At 48.7% G+C, this 18,728-nt stretch overlaps 1 protein-coding gene and 1 pseudogene across 11 annotated transcripts in view; one reads left to right on the top strand and one right to left on the bottom strand.

Moving 5' to 3' along the window:
• Positions 1-18,728, bottom strand: part of MARK2 (microtubule affinity regulating kinase 2) — a 73,858-nt gene that overhangs the window by 21,580 nt on the left and 33,550 nt on the right. The window contains exon 1 of one of the 11 annotated variants that reach the window (XM_010348214.2): positions 6-7,960. The exons of 9 other annotated variants lie outside the window; for them this stretch is intronic. The gene's annotated coding sequence lies outside the window, so the exon portion shown is untranslated. Of the gene's footprint in view, positions 1-5; positions 7,961-18,728 lie in introns of those variants that run through there. One more of the 11 variants, XM_003937632.3, reaches the window with a different exon arrangement.
• Positions 6,773-6,870, top strand: LOC120364780 (U6 spliceosomal RNA; annotated as a pseudogene).

The raw sequence follows: 18,728 nt of genomic DNA, 5'->3' as shown, positions 1-18,728 counted from the left end.
CATACCCGGCTGGAGAAAGGGACAAGGACTACCAGTGACTTCCATTCAGCAGAGCCCACAGCAGAACCTGTCAGGCAGCGAGGGCAAAGTACAGAGGCCGGAAAGAGCCAGGCCCAGGGCGGGGGCTGCCGGCTCAGCCAGCCACCCTTACTCAGCCGGAGCAGCCGACACCTTCCACCACCTCCTCAGTGAAAAGTAGCTAAGCAGCCAGGCTGAGCGGTTCCTGCCTGGGAACCTGGACAGTGTCGCAACCGAAACCACCACTAGCAGAGAGGTTTGGCAAGGAGAGCAGCCAGGACAAAGCCCCGCTGGGCCAGAGCCTGGTGGTCAGGAAGTGCGTGCAATTCCAGGACAGTACACCAGGAGCAAGGTGGGAGGGAAGGGGCAGGAGGGGAATAGGGCAGGAAGGGAGACAGAGAGAAAGAGGCGGGTTTAGCTCAACTTCCTTCTCCCCTCCCCTCCTCCCTCCCCGGAAGTGGGCTGCCCCACCCTCCCCAAGGTGCTTTGCTGGGTAACAGCTGGTGAGAGGGCGAGGCGACTCACTGCAGCCAGGGCTGTCATAAAGCCCTATCTCACCTGTAGCAGGTGGGACTTGGGTAGGGGCAGATCACTTTAACAAGGCCTCGAATAGGGCTGGGGAGGAGTATGTGTGACTCAGATGTGCTGACCCCTGAGTGGCAGCCCTGCCAAAGACCAGCAAACCACCCCCTCAAGAACGAAGCGGGGAGGAGGGTAAGCAGAAACCAGCAGGCCGACAGTAGCGGATGGACCTCCTACTTCCTAAAAAAGCAGTGCTTAACCTTAGAAACATGCGCATTCCATTTAGACACAAAATACTTTGGATATAATTTCAGGGAGTTCAGGAACTCTATGTAAAGCCCCCTAGAGGTCTATGTTTTCTAGATAATGGGCTTTTATCACTCAAAGCATTCTATCAATGATAAAATCATGTTTAATACTAGATTTTGCCCCAAAGCTATAAACAATCCAAATGTCCCTTCTAGGTTCCTTCCAGGCCTGCTTCTGAAAGTTTCCCCCTAGATTCTCACTCATCTCCAAGTCTCCAGTCACCAATCCCCTGCCTTACCTTCAAGACAACACTGCTTTCTCAAGGAATTCCAAAGGCCTGGGATTCCTCATACCTTCCTCCTGCTAAGCCCCCACTATCTGGGTATGTGGTGAGCTCGGGGCAAGTTGGCTGTCTCTCCTTTCTGACCAACCATCTGGAGAAGACTCTCCTTTCAGACCAACCACCCCGGTCTATAGGCTGGTTGCAGCCTTTCCTCTGGATCTCAGATCTATTTCTCATTCATTCCAGGACGCTAGGCCAGGCTCCTTTTCATTAAGGAACTCCATAACCTTCTCATGTTGGTAGCCATTAACCCTCCAGGGAAGGGCAAAACTTCCTCTGTGCCCTCACAGCACTTAAGCATATATCCCTGCAAGACCATGCTACTCAGGAGGGGCCAAGAAATGTTTGCCTTACCCATGAGCCCTGGTTGGCAGATTCAACATTTCTGATCATGGTATGTCCAACGCTTACACTGTTTTCTCCAAACACAGACCTACAGGGCAGGCAGTCTCCCTGTTTTCCATTGAGAAACTGACATTCGGAGGTTACAAGACTTGCCCAAAATCTCAACACTTCTAAGTCCAGAGCTGGGGCCGGAGCCCAGAGCTTTTGTCACCATTTCAGCACTCTGCCGCTTCTGACAGTCAGTCCCCCTTACGAGTTTCTCATCAACCCTTCTTGATGCCAAATTGTGCTCTCATTTCCCCCAAAAGAAGATAAGCCCCTGGCTCTTCCTCTACAGGTTAGGGGGGAGAAGGTATGAAGACTCAGGAAAGGTGTTCGGGACAATGAACAATGATGTGCGATTCAGGCCAATGGTGGAGTGCTGTTTACAGGCCTATCCTGGTGGTCCCACGGCAACCCTTCCTTTTCCCAGCCCCCTCAAAGTGGGCCCTGACTTCAGTGGAGGAGGTCAGCTGTAGTTTATTCTGGATCCTGGGCTCGAGCCTTCCTGGGACCTCCGGCTCCTTCACTCACTGGTAGACTGAGAACCAGAGCAGGATCAAACAGCTTGTTTTTTCCAATCCCTTCATTTAACCAGGGCTTTGCAATGTGACAGAAGACTGTTTCCTCAATCCTATTTGTGGGAGACAGTAAAGGGTTTTATAAACTGAGGAAGTATAAAGCACTGACCTCAAACAGAAAGGCTGGGAAGAGACAGGGTGGGACTTAGATAAAAAGCCACATGGAGGCTGGGCACGGTGGATCACTTGAGGTCAGGCGTTCGAGACCAGCCTGGGCAACATGGTGAAACCCCATCTCCACTAAAAATACAAAAATTTGCAGAGTGTGGTGGTGCGTGCCTGTAATCCCAGCTACTCGGAGGTTGAAGCATGAGAACTGCTTGAGGCAGAGGCTGCAGTGAGCACAGACTGCACCACTGCACTCCAGCCTGGGCGACAGAGTGAGACTGTGTGTCAAAAGCCACATGGGGCTGGGCACTGCTGCTCATGGCTTAATCCCAGCACTTTGGAAGGCCAAGGTGGGAGATGACTTGTGCCTAGGAATTGGAGACAAACCTGGACAACAAAGTGAGACCCTTGCTCTCCAATTAGAAAATTAGCCAGGCATGGTAGCATGGGCTTGCAGTGCCAGCTACTCGGGAGGCTAAGGCAGGATGACTGTTTCAGCCCAGGGGATCAAGGTAACGGTGAGCTATGATCGTGGCATTGCACTCCAGCTTGGGTGACAGACTGAGAATAAGACTCGTCTTTTTTTTTTTTTTTTTTTTTGACAGAGTCTCACTCTGTCACCCAGGCTGGAGTACAGTGGTGTGATCTTGGCTCACTGCAATCTCCACCTCTTGGATTCAAGTGATTCTCCTACCTCAGCCTCCCAAGTAGCTGGGATTACAGGCGCATGCCACCACGTCAATAATTTTTGTATTTTTAGTAAAGATGGGGTTTCGCCACGTTGACCAGGCTAGTCTTCAACTCCTGGCCTTAAGTGATCCACCCGCCTAGCCTCCCAAAGCGCTGGGATTATAGATGTAAGACACCACGCCCAGCCTCTTTTTTTTGAGATAAGGTATGACTCTATCACCCATGCTAGAATGCAGCGTCCGTGATCTTGGCTTACTGTAACCTCTGCCTCCTGGGCTCAAGGCATTCCCCTACCTTAGCCTCCCGAGTAGCTGGAACTACAGACCCACGGCAACATGGCTGGCTAATTTTTGTGTTTTTTATAGACAGGGTTTTGCCAGTTTGCCCAGGCTGGTACTGAACTCCTGAATTCAAACCAATCTGCCCACCTTGGTCTCCGAAGTGCTTGGATTATAGACGTGAGCTACCACTCCCAGAATAAAACTTTGCCTTTTTTTTTTTTTTTTTTAATACATAGTCACGCTCTGTCGCCCAGGCTGGAGTGCAGTGGCGCGATATTGCCTCACTGCAACCTCCACCTCCCGGTTGAAGCGATTCTTCTGCCTCAGCCTCCTGAGTAACTGGGACTACAGCCACACACCACCACACCCAGCTAATTTTTGTATTTTCAGTAGAGATGGGGTTTCACCATGTTGGCCAGGATGGTCTTGATCTCTTGACCTTGTGATCTGCCTGCCTCAGCCCCCCAAAGTGTTGGGATTGCAGGCGTGAGCCACCACACCGCGCTAAGACTTGCCTCTTAAAAAAAGAAGTCATGTGCCTGTGGCAAGTCATTATTTATTTATTTATTTATTTATTTATTTCAGACAGGATCTTGCTCTGTTGCCCAGGCTGGGATGCAGTGGCACCATCTTGGCTAACTGCAACCTTTGCCTCCTGAGCTCAAGTTATCTTCCTTCTCAGTACCTGGGACTACAGGCATGTGCCATCAAGCCCGGCTAATTTGTGTATTTTTTGTACAGACAGGGTTCTGCCATGTTGCCCAGACTGGTCTTGAACTCCTGGGCTCAAGCAATCCTCTCACGTTGGCGTCCTAAAGTGCTGGGATTACAGGTGTGAAACACTGTACACAGCCATATGGACATCTTGTAACTGAAAGTTGGAGTCCCTAGTTTTTTGACCCTTCTTCCCTCTACCATATCCAGGAACCGTCTTTGCATCCTTTGATTCTGAGCAATTATCAGCTATCAACTGCCGAGTCAATAAACCAGAGGAGCAAACTTGTAAAACTGGCAGGCACTTACCAGTGGAGAGGCTGGATGCTCCCACCCCCAAAATTAACTGTGACTGCTTTACTTGAGAAACAGACAGATTCCTTTACTATCCCATTGTAGTTTCCAGCCAGGGTAGGGGCCCCCGTCACAAAGGATGCCAGAAGAGCCTGCAACTTAAGCACAAGGCCAAAACCAAGGTGATTTACTGTCCTTTAGCTCTCTGAGCTGCAATCCTCACCCCAAGAACTATGGCCTGGACCAGGAGGTGGTCCCCTCTCCCACAGCCCCAGGCCTCAAGCCTGCCGGAGAAAAACCTGACATGGCATAAGAGGGAAGAACAGAGAGCCACCTCCAGCTCACTCCCCTTCAGACCTGGAAGCCACAATACAAAAAGCACTCTCCAAATCTCCTGCCTTCAGAGCAACCTGAAATGATGGGCTCCTCTTGATACTGGATTTTACTGAGCAACCACGGTTTCAGAGGCTTCCAGGACTACTTTCATCCCTGAGAATCTGCTTGCTGGGGTATGCTCTTTAAATCCCCAACTACTGCTGCCCTAGCAAACCTCTGTTGAACAGTACTCTGGAGCCCTGGCTCCAGTTGCAAAGCACAGTGAGATGTGGCTCCTGCTTTCCAGAAACTCAGAAGAGGGAAACTATATAGAAAACTTACTACAGTTGGGCCAGGCGCGGTGGCTCACACCTGTAATCCCAGCACTTTGGGAGGCTGAGGTGGGCAGATCATGAAGTCAGGAGATCGAGACCAGCCCGGCCAACATGGTGAAACCCTGTCTCTACTAAAAATGCAAAAATTAGCTGGGCGTGGTAGCACATGCCTGTAGTCCCGGCTACTTGGGAGGCTGAGGCAGGAGAATCGTTTCACCTGGGAGGCAGAGGCTGCAGAGAGCCGAGATCGTGCCACTGCACTCCAGCCTCACGAGAGTGAGACTCCGCCTCAAAAAAAAGAAAACAACAAAAATAAAAATTTAACTGTAGTTGCTCTGCCCACCTCTGCTGCTTACCAGCTGACTGAATGTGAGCAAAGTGACATGACTTCTCCAAATCTGTTTCCTCATTTGGGTTGTAAAGATATTAGCTATACCCATTTCACAGAATTAGAGTGAAGATTAAATAAGAAAATCTAGCTGGATACAGTGGCTCATGCCTGTAATCCCAGAACTTTGGGAAGCCAAGGCAGGCTGATCCCTTGAGCCTAGGAGTTCAAAGACAGCCTGGGCAACATGGCAAAACACAGTCTCTACAAAAAAAAAAAAAAAAAAAAACAAAACACTAAAATTAGCTGGAGTGTGGTGGCATCCTCCTGTAATCCTAGCTACTTGGGAGGCTGAGGTGGGAGCATCACCTGAACCCAGGGAAGTAGCTGAGGCTGCAGTGAGCCATGATCGCACCACTGCACTCCAGCCTGGGTGACAAAGACCCTGTCTCAAAAGAAAAAAAGATAATTCAAGAAGAAGATGAAGAAAAAAAAAAAAAGAAAATCCACATCAGTGTTTACCATAGAACCTGGTGTTCAGTGATGTCTTGATGTATTCTATTACCTAGCTTCACTTTTGTGGAGGAACCATTATTTCCCATCTCTAAGGGCTCTGGGAAAAGCTACAATATCCAGGAACTTAGCTGAAAGTACCAGTGTAGCTAAGTTGATTCCTGTCATGCTGGTATTCCTTCTATAACAAGGAAAAGTCAAATTCTTGCCATGGCTGGGCAATCAAGCAAAGAGGAGCCATCCCCCCTTTCTTTTGAGATGTAGTTGCGCACTGTCACCCAGGCTGTAGTGCAGTGGCGCAATCTCAGCTCATTGCAATCTCCACCTCCTGGGTTCAAGCAATTCTCCTGCCTCAGCCTCCCAAGTAGCTGGGACTACAGGTGTGCCACCACAACCAGCTTATTTTTTTGTGTTTTTCGTGGAGACAGGGTTTCACCATGTTGGCCAGGATGGTCTCGATAGAGGAGCCTCTTTCCTAACATAAAACCATCCTGCAAGAGGAGTAGGTGAAGGACAATGTGCCCATGCCTCTGCCCTCTGTGTGGCCCAGAGGATGATGACAGTGGTCCTGTCAGGGTTCTTCCCTTCCTCATCAGTTCCTTAACTCCTTCCTGCCAGAAAAGGTCCAAGAGAAACAGCTGACATACCAGTACCACATGGTGCCAAGGGCTGGGGAAAGCTCACACTGCCAGCCTCGCACTTTATGCGGTTCCTCCCATACCAGTGGGTTACTGTAACCATGGAGACCAACAAGTTCCTCCATATCACTGGGGAGCCAGCCTGCCAGTAGCCCAGGGCTCTGGGGGATGGGGGTGGTGGGAGTGGAGAGAAGGCAGCCTACAGCATAGAGGTTTGGCTCACTTTACAGAGGACTGTGGGGAGGGAGCAGATCCTAACCAGTGCAGCTGAGGTGGCTGGGCTTCCTCCTAACCTCGTTTTCTTTGCCTAGTGTGTATGTTCTTAGATTTTCTGGGCTCTCTAGACACTGGGCTTCTCTTCCTAGCTCTGCTGCTATATACTGAGGTGTTGTATAGGGTATAGTAGTGAAGCGGGTCATTCTGGAGTTAGACCTGTGGTGATAACCCAGCTCCACCATTCTGCACATGCACATATACTAAAATTGGAACCATTACAGAGATTAGTATGGCCCCTGTGAAAGAATGACACACAATTTTGTGAAGCATTTCATATATTTTTTTTTTCTTTTGAGACAGAGTCTCACCCTGTTACCCAGGCTGCAGTGCAGGGGCTCAATCTCTGCTCACCACAACCTCTGCCTCCTGGGTTCAAGTGATTCTCCTGCCTCAGCCTCCCAAGTAGCTGGAACTACAGGCTCATGCCACCATACCCGGTTAATTTTTATATTTTTAGTAGAGACAGGGTTTCACCATATTGGTCAGGCTGGTCTTGAACTCCTGACATTGTGATTCGCCCACCCTGGCCTCCAAAGTGCTGAGATTACAGGCATGAGGCACCATGCCTGGCTGCATTCCATATTTTCTAAAAGATTAAAAATTTTATTATTTCAAGCCGAGCATAGTGGTCTATGCCTGTAACCCAGCCCTTTGGGAGGGTGAGGTGGGTAGATCATTGAGGTCAGGAGTTTGAGACCAGTCTGGCGAACATGGTAAAACCCTGTCTCTACTAAAAATACAAAATTGGCCGGGTGTGGTGGTGCATGTCTGTAATCCCACCTACTCAGGAGGCTGAGGCAGGAGAATCGGTTGTACATGGTAGGCAGAGGTTGCAGTGAGCTGAGATTGTGCCATTGCACTCCAGACTGGGCAACAAGAGCGAGACACTGTCTCAAAAAAGAAAAAATTAGCAAAGGCTGGGCGCGGTGGCTCATGCCTGTAATCCCAGCACTTTGGGAGCCCGAGGCGGGTGGATCACGAGGTCAAGAGATCGAGACCATCCTGGTCAACATGGTGAAACCCCATCTCTACTGAAAATACAAAAAATTAGCTGGGCATGGTGGCGCATGCCTGTAATCCCAGCTACTCAGGAGACTGAGGCAGGAGAATTGCCTGAACCAGGAGGCGGAGGTTGCAGTGAGCCGAGATTGCGCCATTGCACTCCGGCCTGGGTAACAAGAGCGAAACTCCGTCTCAAAAAAAAAAAAAAAGAAAATTAGCAGGGTGTGGTGGCAGGTGCCTATAGTCCCAGCTACTTAAGAGGCTGAGGCACGAGAATCATTTGAACCTCGGAGGTGGAGGTTGTAGTGAGCCAAGAGCATGCCACTGCACTCCAATCTAGGCCACAGAGCAAGACTCCATCTAAAATACACACACACACACACATATATATATATATATATATATATATATATAAAATTTCAAACAAATAAATAATAATAGAGAATGGGTCAGAATTGTGGTACAAACAGCTACCCAGATCTACACACACTAAAAGGAAAGTGTTCATCTATCCTGTGTGCCTTCCTGTGATCCAGGTAAGTCCTCTTATCCCTTGTTTATCTTAAATCCAGACACTGTCTTAGCCTGGAGTGCTAGTTCACTTCTCTAGACTCTCACAGCACTCTATCTGTACCCTTCATTTCTTCCCCTTTTGTAAGAGACAAAGTCTTGCTCTCTCACCCAGGCTGGACTGCAGTGGAACAATCACAGCTCACTGCATCCTCAAACTCCTAGCCTCAAGGGATCCTCCTGCCTTAGCCTCTCAAACAGCTGGGACTACAGGTGAGTACCACTATGCCTGGCTAGTTTTTTATCTCATTTTTTTGTAGGGATGGCATCTTGCCATCACACCCAGACTGGCCTCAAACTCCTGGGTTCAAGCAATCTTCCTGCCTCAGCCTCCCAAAGTGCTGGGATTACAGGGGCAAGCTATCACACCCAGCCCCATTAATTTCTTGTTTCCCCCTACCTTAACCCCCTCAATGCTCTGACAGATTAGAGCCAGTGTCTCCCTCACCTCTATATACCCTCAGTGCCCAACGGTGCCCACACCTGGCTGGCCCATGTTACGATACTTAGTTAACAAGAGAGGCACAATTTTTTGATCTTTAAAGTTGCCTGCTCCCACAAGAGAATAAGGGTAGAGAAAGGAAGATCATGACCTCTTGCCATCAGTCCCATTTCCTCTCTTTCAACGCATCTGTTGCCCTTGAAGTTGGATGGTTACTATCTGTCCTTCCTGCTACACTACACTACAAAAGGAAGGACCTTGGTCTGTCTTTTTCTTTCTTTTTTTTTTTTTTTTTTTGAGATGGAGCTTCTCTCTGGTCATCAAGGCTGGAGTGCAATGGTGCCATCTCGGCTCATAGAGACGGAGTTTCGCCATGTTGGCCAGGCCGGTCTCGAACTCCTGACTTCAGGTGATTCGCCCGCCTCAAACTCCCAAAGTGCTGGGATTACAGGCATGAGCCACTGTGCCCAGCCAGGTCTGTCTTATTCATGTGCCAGAACAATGCCCAGCACAGTATTCAAAAAAGTACTGAAGAAATAAATGTATACAAATGAATAAATAAGAAAGTGTGTTGGGATGCCTTCATGACAGTCTCTGGGACCCACAACTGACAAGTGATAGCCCACATCAGTGTACTCTGCAGAAAATACCCATGTGGGTAGTGGGCCACGAGATCCCCTATCCCAGGGATGGATGAAAGGTGGTCACCAAGGTGAGCTGGAGACAGATTCAAAATATAGGCACAGCCAGGGACCAGCAGGGCCCATCCCACTTGCTTCTCTGAATCAAACCCTAGCCCTCCTTTCATCAGAGGGAAAACCCTCTCCTTCAAACTTCCTGCTGCCCATGACAACCACCAGGACCTCCCACTTAAGACAGTTCTGCCTCTCTACATTCAATTTCTCTACCACTTTGCTATCAAAACCATTGTGTTTTGCTGTGACAATGAATGCAACTCAAGTCATTCTAAGAGCTACCAATTGGGGACAGACAGTGACTTGTATAAGAATCTAGAAGACATTCATTTATTGTTTGCCACACTAAGAGTTCTGCTTTAATGTTTCTTACTTGAACCAATGTACTGACTGTAAGGCCCTGTTAACTCTAGGGTGTCAAAATAATTTCACCCAGACACACCTGCCTCCTGTCCTGATACACAAATCAGTATTCCCACCCTGCCCCCAACCCCTCCTCAAACTGCCTCCTGTTACAGAAAAGCAAAGGAACTAAAAACGGCAGCTGGGGAGCTCAGTTGACTCACCCAGCATAATCATCTCCTCCCAGAATCTCCCATCTTCTTCTCCTGGGGTTTTTGCCAACACAAAGTAAAAAAGAAGCATGAGATCTTAAAAAAAACTCTCTCAGCATTTATGCAACAGCCTTTCTACCTGGGTAAAGATTTAACCCTTTGTTTCTGCCCTTTCCAATGTGGTTTCCTTAAAACTTGCTAGTATGCTGAGGATACTCTCCAGCCTGGAGGTGGGAAACAGGCCTTCTAGACCTCCCAGCCCCAGCATTGCTGCTGGAAGGTGCAGAACAAGACATGTGCCTCTTTCTGCTGCATCTTCCTTTGGAAGTGAACAAATACTGCCTTCCTACTCCTCCAGTTTCAAAGAGGGAGTTGAATAAGGAGGAGGAAATGTCAGAAAAAACACTGGGACAAAGTTTGTTGCCCCAGAAGTCACCATGGCCAGAGGTCAGAGCACATCAGAAACCACCCGAGGCTACCACTGCCACCCTCACCTCAGAACTCTCTCCTTGTTGCGCCAGGCTGCAACATGGCTACTCCACTAAAATGACCACTGAAAATCTGGCTGATCTTTCTAGAAGCAAGCCCTTACTGGGCTACTCCTGCTGATAGGGAGAGATGCTATTGTTCTCCTACAGTAGATCATTAAAAACCCAAGCAGGAGAGGGCACCTAAGTTGTGGAATGAGGCCATTCTGTTTCAGGTGCTATGGAACCATGGATCAAATCCGCTGACATGGAGAACCCAGACAAACCTGACCCTCAAGGCAATCACAGAAGACAAGGGTAGCTCTCTAGCAACCTTTCTGGGGAGAGGAGGGTGCTTTTTTTTTGTCATTTGGCATATAGGAGGACATCTTACTTGTGTGATAGATAGTGCTATGACCACAAAATATGATATTTTAAAATTTTTATTTATTTATTTTGAGACAGAGTCTCACTCTATCACCCATGCTGGTGTGATCTCAGCTCACTGCAACCTCTACCTCCCAGGTTCAAGTGATTCTCCTGCCTCAGCCTCCCGAGTAGCTGGAACTACAGGTGCGCACCACCAGGCCTAGATTATTTATTTATTTATTTATTGTATTTTTAGTAGAGACAGAGTTTTACCATGTTGGCCAAGTTTGTCTGGAACTCCTGGCCTCAAATGATCTGCCTGCATCGGCCTCCCGAAGTGCTGGGATTACAGGCATGAGTCACTGCACCCGGCTGAATATAAAATAGACACTTCCACAGGCAAATGCAAATCTGTTGCAGCATATTAGTCAAGAAAACCCCAAGTTACCAAAAGTTCTGTTCTGAGAAGGAATTCTTTTTCCACAGAAACATGTTACAAATGGTAGTTAAGTGCTCTGGCCAGCCCATGAGGTCCTAGCATAGTATTTCAAGTACTTAAGAGTTAAACCATCACCCAGAACAAGAAATGATTTCAGAGTTCCAACTCAGGACCTGGGAACAGATCTTTGCTCTCCAAGCACCATGGGCAGCAGACACTGGGGCTCCCTAACCTTCAAGCTTTAGATGAGAGCTTGAATCAAGAACACTTGAACGTCTGGGTGTGGTGGCTCACACTTGTAATTCCAGCACTTTGGGAGGCCAAGGTGGGCAGATCACAAGGTCAGGAGTTCGAGACCAGCTTGGCCAACACAGTGAAACTGTCTCTACTAAAAATACAAACATTAGGCTGGGCATAGTGGTGGGCGCCTGTAATCCCAACTACTCAGGAGGCTGAGGCAGGAGAATCACTTGAACCAGGGAGGCAGAGGCTGCAGTGAGCCGAGATCATGTCACTGCACTCCAGCTTGGGCAACAGAGCTAGACTGTGTCTCAAAAAAAAAAAAAAAAAAAAAAAGACTTGAAAAAGAGAGCTTCAAAGCATTTGGGGTAGAGCTTAAGGCTGGAGAGAGGGTCTGAGAAGATACAAACCCAAATGGAGACGAGGAATGAGGCTGGAGGAAAATAATTTTGAATGGGTGCTGCCTTGCAAGAGAGAAGAGCTAATTAAGCAAGACCACGTGGAACAACTTCCAGCTAGAAAAGAAAAGACAACCTGCAACAGTGCCCTGACATATCAGGGGCAAATGCTCTTTGCAACTGTCTCTCTTACTGGGCAACTGACGCAAGGGTTGTGCTGCAAACCTGCCTTCCTGGGCTTGCCACTGCTACTGCAGTCTCAACCCTGTGCTGAGGGCTGGATCCTGTTACTAAGTGGCCATGGCCTGGGCAGGCATCCTGGCCAGCTTGCCAGATCAATGGAGGATTCATTTGTCAGCAGTTAGGGGAAGAGCGGAAAGCTCAAGCTTCTCAGTGAGACTGAGTATATGTCAGCTTACGGCTTTAGGCTGAAGGTGCCCCTCAAAGCCAAAACTGCTGTTTATTTACTAGCGACAATGACAATTCTGCTCCAAGAGGCCCTAGCTGTTTGTACTTTCTACCCAGAAGCCGAGTATGCCAAACCAGATGACAGCCATTTTCTATTACATCTGCCTTATTAAAAAGCACTTTTGCCAGGCACGGTAGCTCATGCCTGCAATCCCAGCACTTTGGGAGGCTGAGGCAGGCAGATCACAAGGTCAAGAAATCGAGACCATCCTGGCCAACATGGTGAAACCGTCTCTATTAAAATACAAAACTTAACTGGGCATGGTGGCATGCACCTGTAGTCCCAGCTACTTGGAAGGCTGAGGTAGGAGAATTGCTTGAACCCAGGAGCTGGAGGTTGCAGTGAGCCGAGATTATGCCACTGCACTCCAGCCTGGCGCCTAGCGACAGAGCGAGACTCTGTCTCAAAAAAAAAAAAAAAAACGAAAAGAGCCAGGCGCGGTGGCTCAAGCCTGTAATCCCAGCACTTTGGGAGGCCGAGGTGGGTGGATCACAAGGTCAAGAGATCGAGACCATCCTGGTCAACATGGTGAAACCCTGTCTCTACTAAAAATACAAAAAAAATTAGCTGGGCATGGTGGTGCGTGCCTGTAATCCCAGCTACTCAGGAGGCTGAGACAGGAGAATTGCCTGAACTTAGGAGGCAGAGCTTGTGGTGAGCCAAGATCGTGCCATTGCACTCCAGCCTGGGTAACAAGAGCAAAACTCCGTCTCAAAAAAAAAAAAAAAAAAAGGAAAAAGAAAAGGCACTTTTTTTTTTTTTTTTTTCGAAACAGGGTCTTACTCTGTCACCCAGGTGGGAGTACAGTGGCGTAATCTTGGCTCACTGCAGCCTCAACCTCCCCAGGCTCAGGTGATCCTCCTACCTCAGCCTTCTGAGTAGCTGGGACTATAGGCGCCCACCACCACACCCTGCTAATTTTTTTTTTTTTTTTTTTTTTTTTTTGAGATGGAGTCCTGCTGTCATCAGGCTAGAGTGCAGTGGTGATCTTGGTTCACTGCAACCTCTGCCTCCCGGGTTCAAGTGATTCTCCTGCCTCAGTCCCCCAAGTAGCTGGGACCACAGGCACGCGCCACCAGGCCCAGCTAATTTTTGTATTTTTAGTAAAGACGGGGTTTCACCACGTTGGCCTGGATGGTCTCGATCTCTTCATCTGGCTGCCTTGGGCTCCCAAAGTGCTAGGATTACAGGCATGAGCCACCGTGCCCGGCCTAATTTTTGTATTTTTTGTAGAGATGGGGTTTCCCCATGTTGCCCAGGCTGCTCTCAAGTGACACGCGTGAGCCACTGCACCAGGCCTAAAGGTACTTTTTATGCTTAGTTCATCCTTTCAGCATCCTACGAAGAGTCTGGGCCAGGCACAGTGGCTCACGCTGGTAATCCCAGCACTTTGGGAGGCTGAGGCAGGCAGATCACTTGAAGTCAGGTGTTTTGAGACCAGCCTGCCCAACATAGTGAAACCCCATCTCTACTGAAAACACAAAAATTATCCAGGCATGGTGGCAAGTGCTTGTAGTCCCAGCTACTCAGCAAGCTAAGGTGGGAAGATCACCTGAGCCTGAGGAGGTTAAGGCTGCAGTGAGCCAAGATCGTGCCACTGCACTCCAGCCTGGTTGACAGAGCAAGACTCAGTCTTACAAAAAAAAAAAAAAGTCTGATTGAATTGGTTTCCAAGAGAAGGGAATGGCCCAACATAGCAGAAGACCTGGGCTGTGAGCTCTGTAATTTCTGTGGTATGGACCTGGGAATGGCACTCTTTGGTGCAGATTAGCTCATGCACTGGTAGAAGTCCCCAGGAACTAGAACCATCAATTAACAGGTGGTGCTGGAAGGAAGGGGGCCGTTCTTGGGCATTGTTACATGTGCTGCTACACAGACTGTGGACAAGCGAATGCTGGGTATTTTGAAGGAGGCAAGCAGCCAAGTCTGCAGCTCTCCACTTCTAAATTCACTCAGAGATGGCAGGGAAGAAAAGATGGCTCCAAGAGGAATACCGCTCCCACCCAACAAATCCTAAAAGACAGCTCTAACTGGCAATAGGTATGGTGGCATAAATGAAGACCCAAAGAAGAAAGCCATGCAGGATCAACAGTAGAATTTAGCTAGGTGGCCATAGGCTATCTCTACTCATTCTGGTATTCTATATAGTTCATACTAACTACCAAGGAAAAAGAACCCCAAAAGCATAACGGGGTCCCTACCAAATCTTGAAAACAGAAGGTATAGAATCAGAAATTACCAAATATCCACACCATACAAAGCACTGAGGACAATGCCTGGCAATATGCTGGTTATTTCTATAATTACCTATGCTTTCCCACTTGTTCTGCAGGTTGCCAGAAGATACAGCTTGAACTTCTTTACCCAAAGCTCACCACAAATTCTCTGCATCTCCAAAAGGAGATGGATGTTTTCAAACTGGCCCAGGATAGTCCTGCAGTTGAAGGCTAAGTTCTGGTCATCTACGCGTATGGCTCAAACTTGGACTGGAGCTCAAGTCTGTACCCAGGCAGAAAGGCCGTTGCATAAATGGAGCTAGAAAAGGCTCCAGCAGCTCAACCATTTTATCCCTTCCACAAAAGGCCACTCTACTCTCTCCTGATGAAAACACATACATCCCGCCCTAGATGTATGGACCTGAAAACTTTGCAAATCAACAGTCATGATGGGAAATGTGATCAGTGTTTCTCTCACACACACGTGTGTGCACACAGTGTGGCCAGAATAAGTCCATTCTCATATACAATGCTTACTGAAGCTGGGCACTGCCTCTTCAGCTGTGAGACAAGGGAAATCTGTGTGCATGTTTATGGGGAGGGAAGTGATGGTTCTGGTGAGAGCTTAGCCACACTTCCAGCTCCTGAGTGTGGCTGCCATAGAATTCAGCAGCCTCTCTGGCAGCCAGGCCCCCAGTGCCAGCTGCCCTTCACACAACAATAACAGGATCACTGTTTAGGAAAATGGGATTTTTGGTGTTAGGTTTTGTAGCCCACGAACTAGCACAGATCTACCCCATCTCAGGGGCAGTTTCCCAAAAGAGCTGCATGTCCTAGGCCCCTGCAGACAGGATTTGAGAAAGATAAACAAGATGCCAGAAGTAGAAATTTTAGGGGGATAAAGAAGAAATGAAAGTTGGCTGCAGTGGCTCATGCCTATAAACCCAGTACTTTGGGAGGCTGAGGTGGGTGGATCATTTGAGGCAAGGAGTTCGAGACCAGCCTAGGCCATATAATGAGATCCCCATCACAACAACAACAACAAAACCAGCTGGGCATGATGGCATGCACCTGTGGTCCCACCTACTCAGGAGGCTGAGGCAGAAGGATTGCTTGAGCTAAGGAAGTTGAGGCTGCAGTTAGCCTTGATTATACCACTGCACTCCAGCTTGGGCAACAGAGTAGACGGTCTCTTTAAAAAGGAGAAGGGCCAGGTGCAGTGGCTCATGCCTGTAATTCCATCACTTTGGGAGGTCAAGGCAGGTGGATCACCTGAGGTCTGGAGTTCGAGACCAACCTGACCAAATGGAGAAACCCCATCTCTACTAAAAATACAAAATTAGCCAGGCGTGGTGGTGCATGCCTGTAATCCCTGCTACTTGGGAGGCTGAGGCAGGAGAACTGCTTAAACCTGGGAGGCAGAGGTTGTGGTGAGCCAAGATTGCGCCACAGCACTCCAGCCTGGGCAACAAGAGTGAAACTCCACCACAAAAACAAAAACAAAAACAAAAACAAAAACAAAAAAAAAAAAAAAAGGAGAAGGAATGGAATGAAATTGTTCTCTTCTCACAGCTGAAAGCCCTACCCCCATGGGAGCAGACTTTTCCCACCTGGTCCTAAGGTCTCACACACACTCCCATTTACGTTCCTTGGCAGATCAGGCTTCCTGCTGGTGTCTCCACTCTTTACCCTGACAGCTCTACCACGTCAAGTGACCGTGGTATCTAACACTGATGCTGGTTACCCCATGAAGAGACAACCAAGGTCATGTGAGCTGGGCCGACACGTTCTGCTGCACTTGTTCATAGGCAAGGGGATTAAAACAACCTGTCAAGGGAGGGGAAGGGGAAACCCTGTGCACAGGGCAAGCACTGGCAACACAGCATAGAGGCCTCCCACCAAGAAATCTTTTGCTCAAACATAAAGCAGAAATCTCTCACCAAACATCAAACCAGCTAACTATGCCAAATACTACTGATCAAGTGACTTTGAGGCACTGCTCAATTTTTCCAATGTTCCTTGGGTATTTTGGGAGTGAAGTGGAGGGGATTCTACGGGGATAAGCAACATAGGGTCCCTATAATTCCCCAAGTTCAGTTAACACCCAAGCAAAGCATGTAGGGCTTAAAAAAGAGATGTCTTAAGGGTATATTTATATAAAGCAAGCTTTCAATTCTCAGATGCCTAAACTCCCAAACAGAAGGCAAAATGCCAAAACAGAACTTTGTGTGACCACATCTTGCCCTAATCAATGTTGGAATTGGGAGGAAAGTAATCGCTTTTAGAAGCATTTCTAGAGCAGAGGGGATCAGGCAGCAGGGAGTCTGGATACCAGGCCAGAGGCATCCTCTCTAACCAGCGGGTCAACCTGACAATGATGGTCACTGGCGGAAAAACACAGCAAGGAAGAGGGAAAGGTGGTCAGCATCTGAGCCCCTGGCCTCAGGCAGTAGAGGCTGCAGAAGCTATATGGCTATGGCGCAGAAGCTGACCCCTAGCTCTGTGAAGTTAGACCCTTTCCACTGCTCCTCTACAAAACCATTTGTCATAGCCTCTAAATAACCAATCCTCAGGCCAGGTGCCGTGGCTCATGCCTGTAATCCCAGCAGTTTGGGAGGCTGAAGCGAGTGGATCACCTGAGGTCGGGAGTTCAAGACCAGCCTGGCCAATACAGTGAAATTCTGTTTTTACTAGAAATGCAAAAACTAGCCAGGTGTAGTGGCGCATGCCTGTAGTCTCAGCTACAAGGGAGGCTGAGGCAGAAGAATCGCTTGAACCCGGGAGGCAGAGGTTGCAGTGAGCCAAGACTGTGCCACTGCACTCCAGTCTGGGTGACAGAACAAGACTCCGTCTCAAATAAATAAATAAATAAATAAATAAAATAACCAATCCTCCCCGTTCAGCAAGGTTGGACTGCTACCAGCAGCCATAGGCACTATGGTCTCTGCCATAGGCACTCAAGTCTTATTTAGCAGCAAGAGGATGTTTCCATTTGGGTTTTCCCACAGCTGGCTGTGGAGGTTGGCAGAAGGCTAAAGCCCCTTTTCTATCAGCCAAAGGGGGAACGTGAAACAACTGCTGGCAACTGTGCTTCCACTCCAACATGCCCTTTCTCGCACAGGAGCAGCACCCACCCTCCTGAACTCCATCCACAGTCTTGTTGAGGCCGGGGAAGATGCACCCAACCTAAGAAAACTGAAGGTAGTCAATGACAAGAGAACCCAGCTGAGGAACTAAAGAACCTGGATTTGGGGGAAAAAAGGGATATTGTACTCCAAGGGATTCCAAAAAGAAACTCCCCAAACCACTCGGCCACTTCTTCTAAAGAAGAGGAATATTTAGAAATGCTTTCCATTTCCCAAGGCATTAAAGAACAGGGTAGCCTTGGGCAGACCTGGCAGACATCTAGCTGGGTCACCACCACCCCTATGGAGCCTGGTCTCCAGTAATAGCAGAAGAGTGCATACACCTGCCACAGAGTGCCAGCCCGGGACAGTAACGTGCTCCAGAGTTCACATACTCACGTGCCCAGGAATCTCCTGCAGATCACTGCTGACATGCAGAGCAGGGAGGTGGACTGAGTCCCGCTCTGAGCTGGTCACTCCAGTTTGCCTGGCAGCACGGGGGTGGGGGGAGGGGGAGGGGCAGGGAGAAGTGGGAGAGAGGAGGAGGAGGAAGGGAGATTATGATTCTCTATTTTCAAGCCCCACCCCTAAAACCAGGGAGGGAAACAGCAGGGTTCCTATTGCAGAAGCTCCAATCTCTGGGCACTACAGAGCCAACGGGCTGCATAAGAATTCTGGAGAACGTGCACATCAAACAAGCTGGGAAAATCAGGGGAAACCAACCAGGGTAGAAGTGGGTCGGTCCCCTGCCAAGAACTTTGAATGGTACTCCTATCAGAACTAGAACATAACAGGAGGTGGGCAGGTTTGTGGCCTCTGGGAAAAGGCAGGAGGGAAAGGCTGGACAAGCATGGAAGCAAAACTCACTCCCTGGCAGGACAGACAACAGCCTATGTAGTCAGAAGTGAAATGCTGTCCCAGGAAACCTTTCCCAGTAGGACAATCACATTCTAACCTTAGGTCAATTTTCATACGCTTGGCTGGCTGTGCCCTGGACCCTGCAGAGTGGAACACAGTCACCTCTACAACCCTGTAAGTTAAGGTCTGACACTCAAAGCACTTGTGCCACTGATAAGAGGGAAAAGGGACTCTTAATAGCTGTGTTGTGCAATCTAGTCTGTGGCCAAGGGCAGAGCGGAAGCCACAGATCACA

The sequence above is a fragment of the Saimiri boliviensis genome, chromosome 6 (assembly GCF_048565385.1).
Source record: "Saimiri boliviensis isolate mSaiBol1 chromosome 6, mSaiBol1.pri, whole genome shotgun sequence".
NCBI lineage: Eukaryota > Metazoa > Chordata > Mammalia > Primates > Cebidae > Saimiri > Saimiri boliviensis.
The sequence above is the reverse complement of the archived record's forward strand: the minus strand, read 5'-3'. Positions and strand labels throughout refer to the sequence as shown.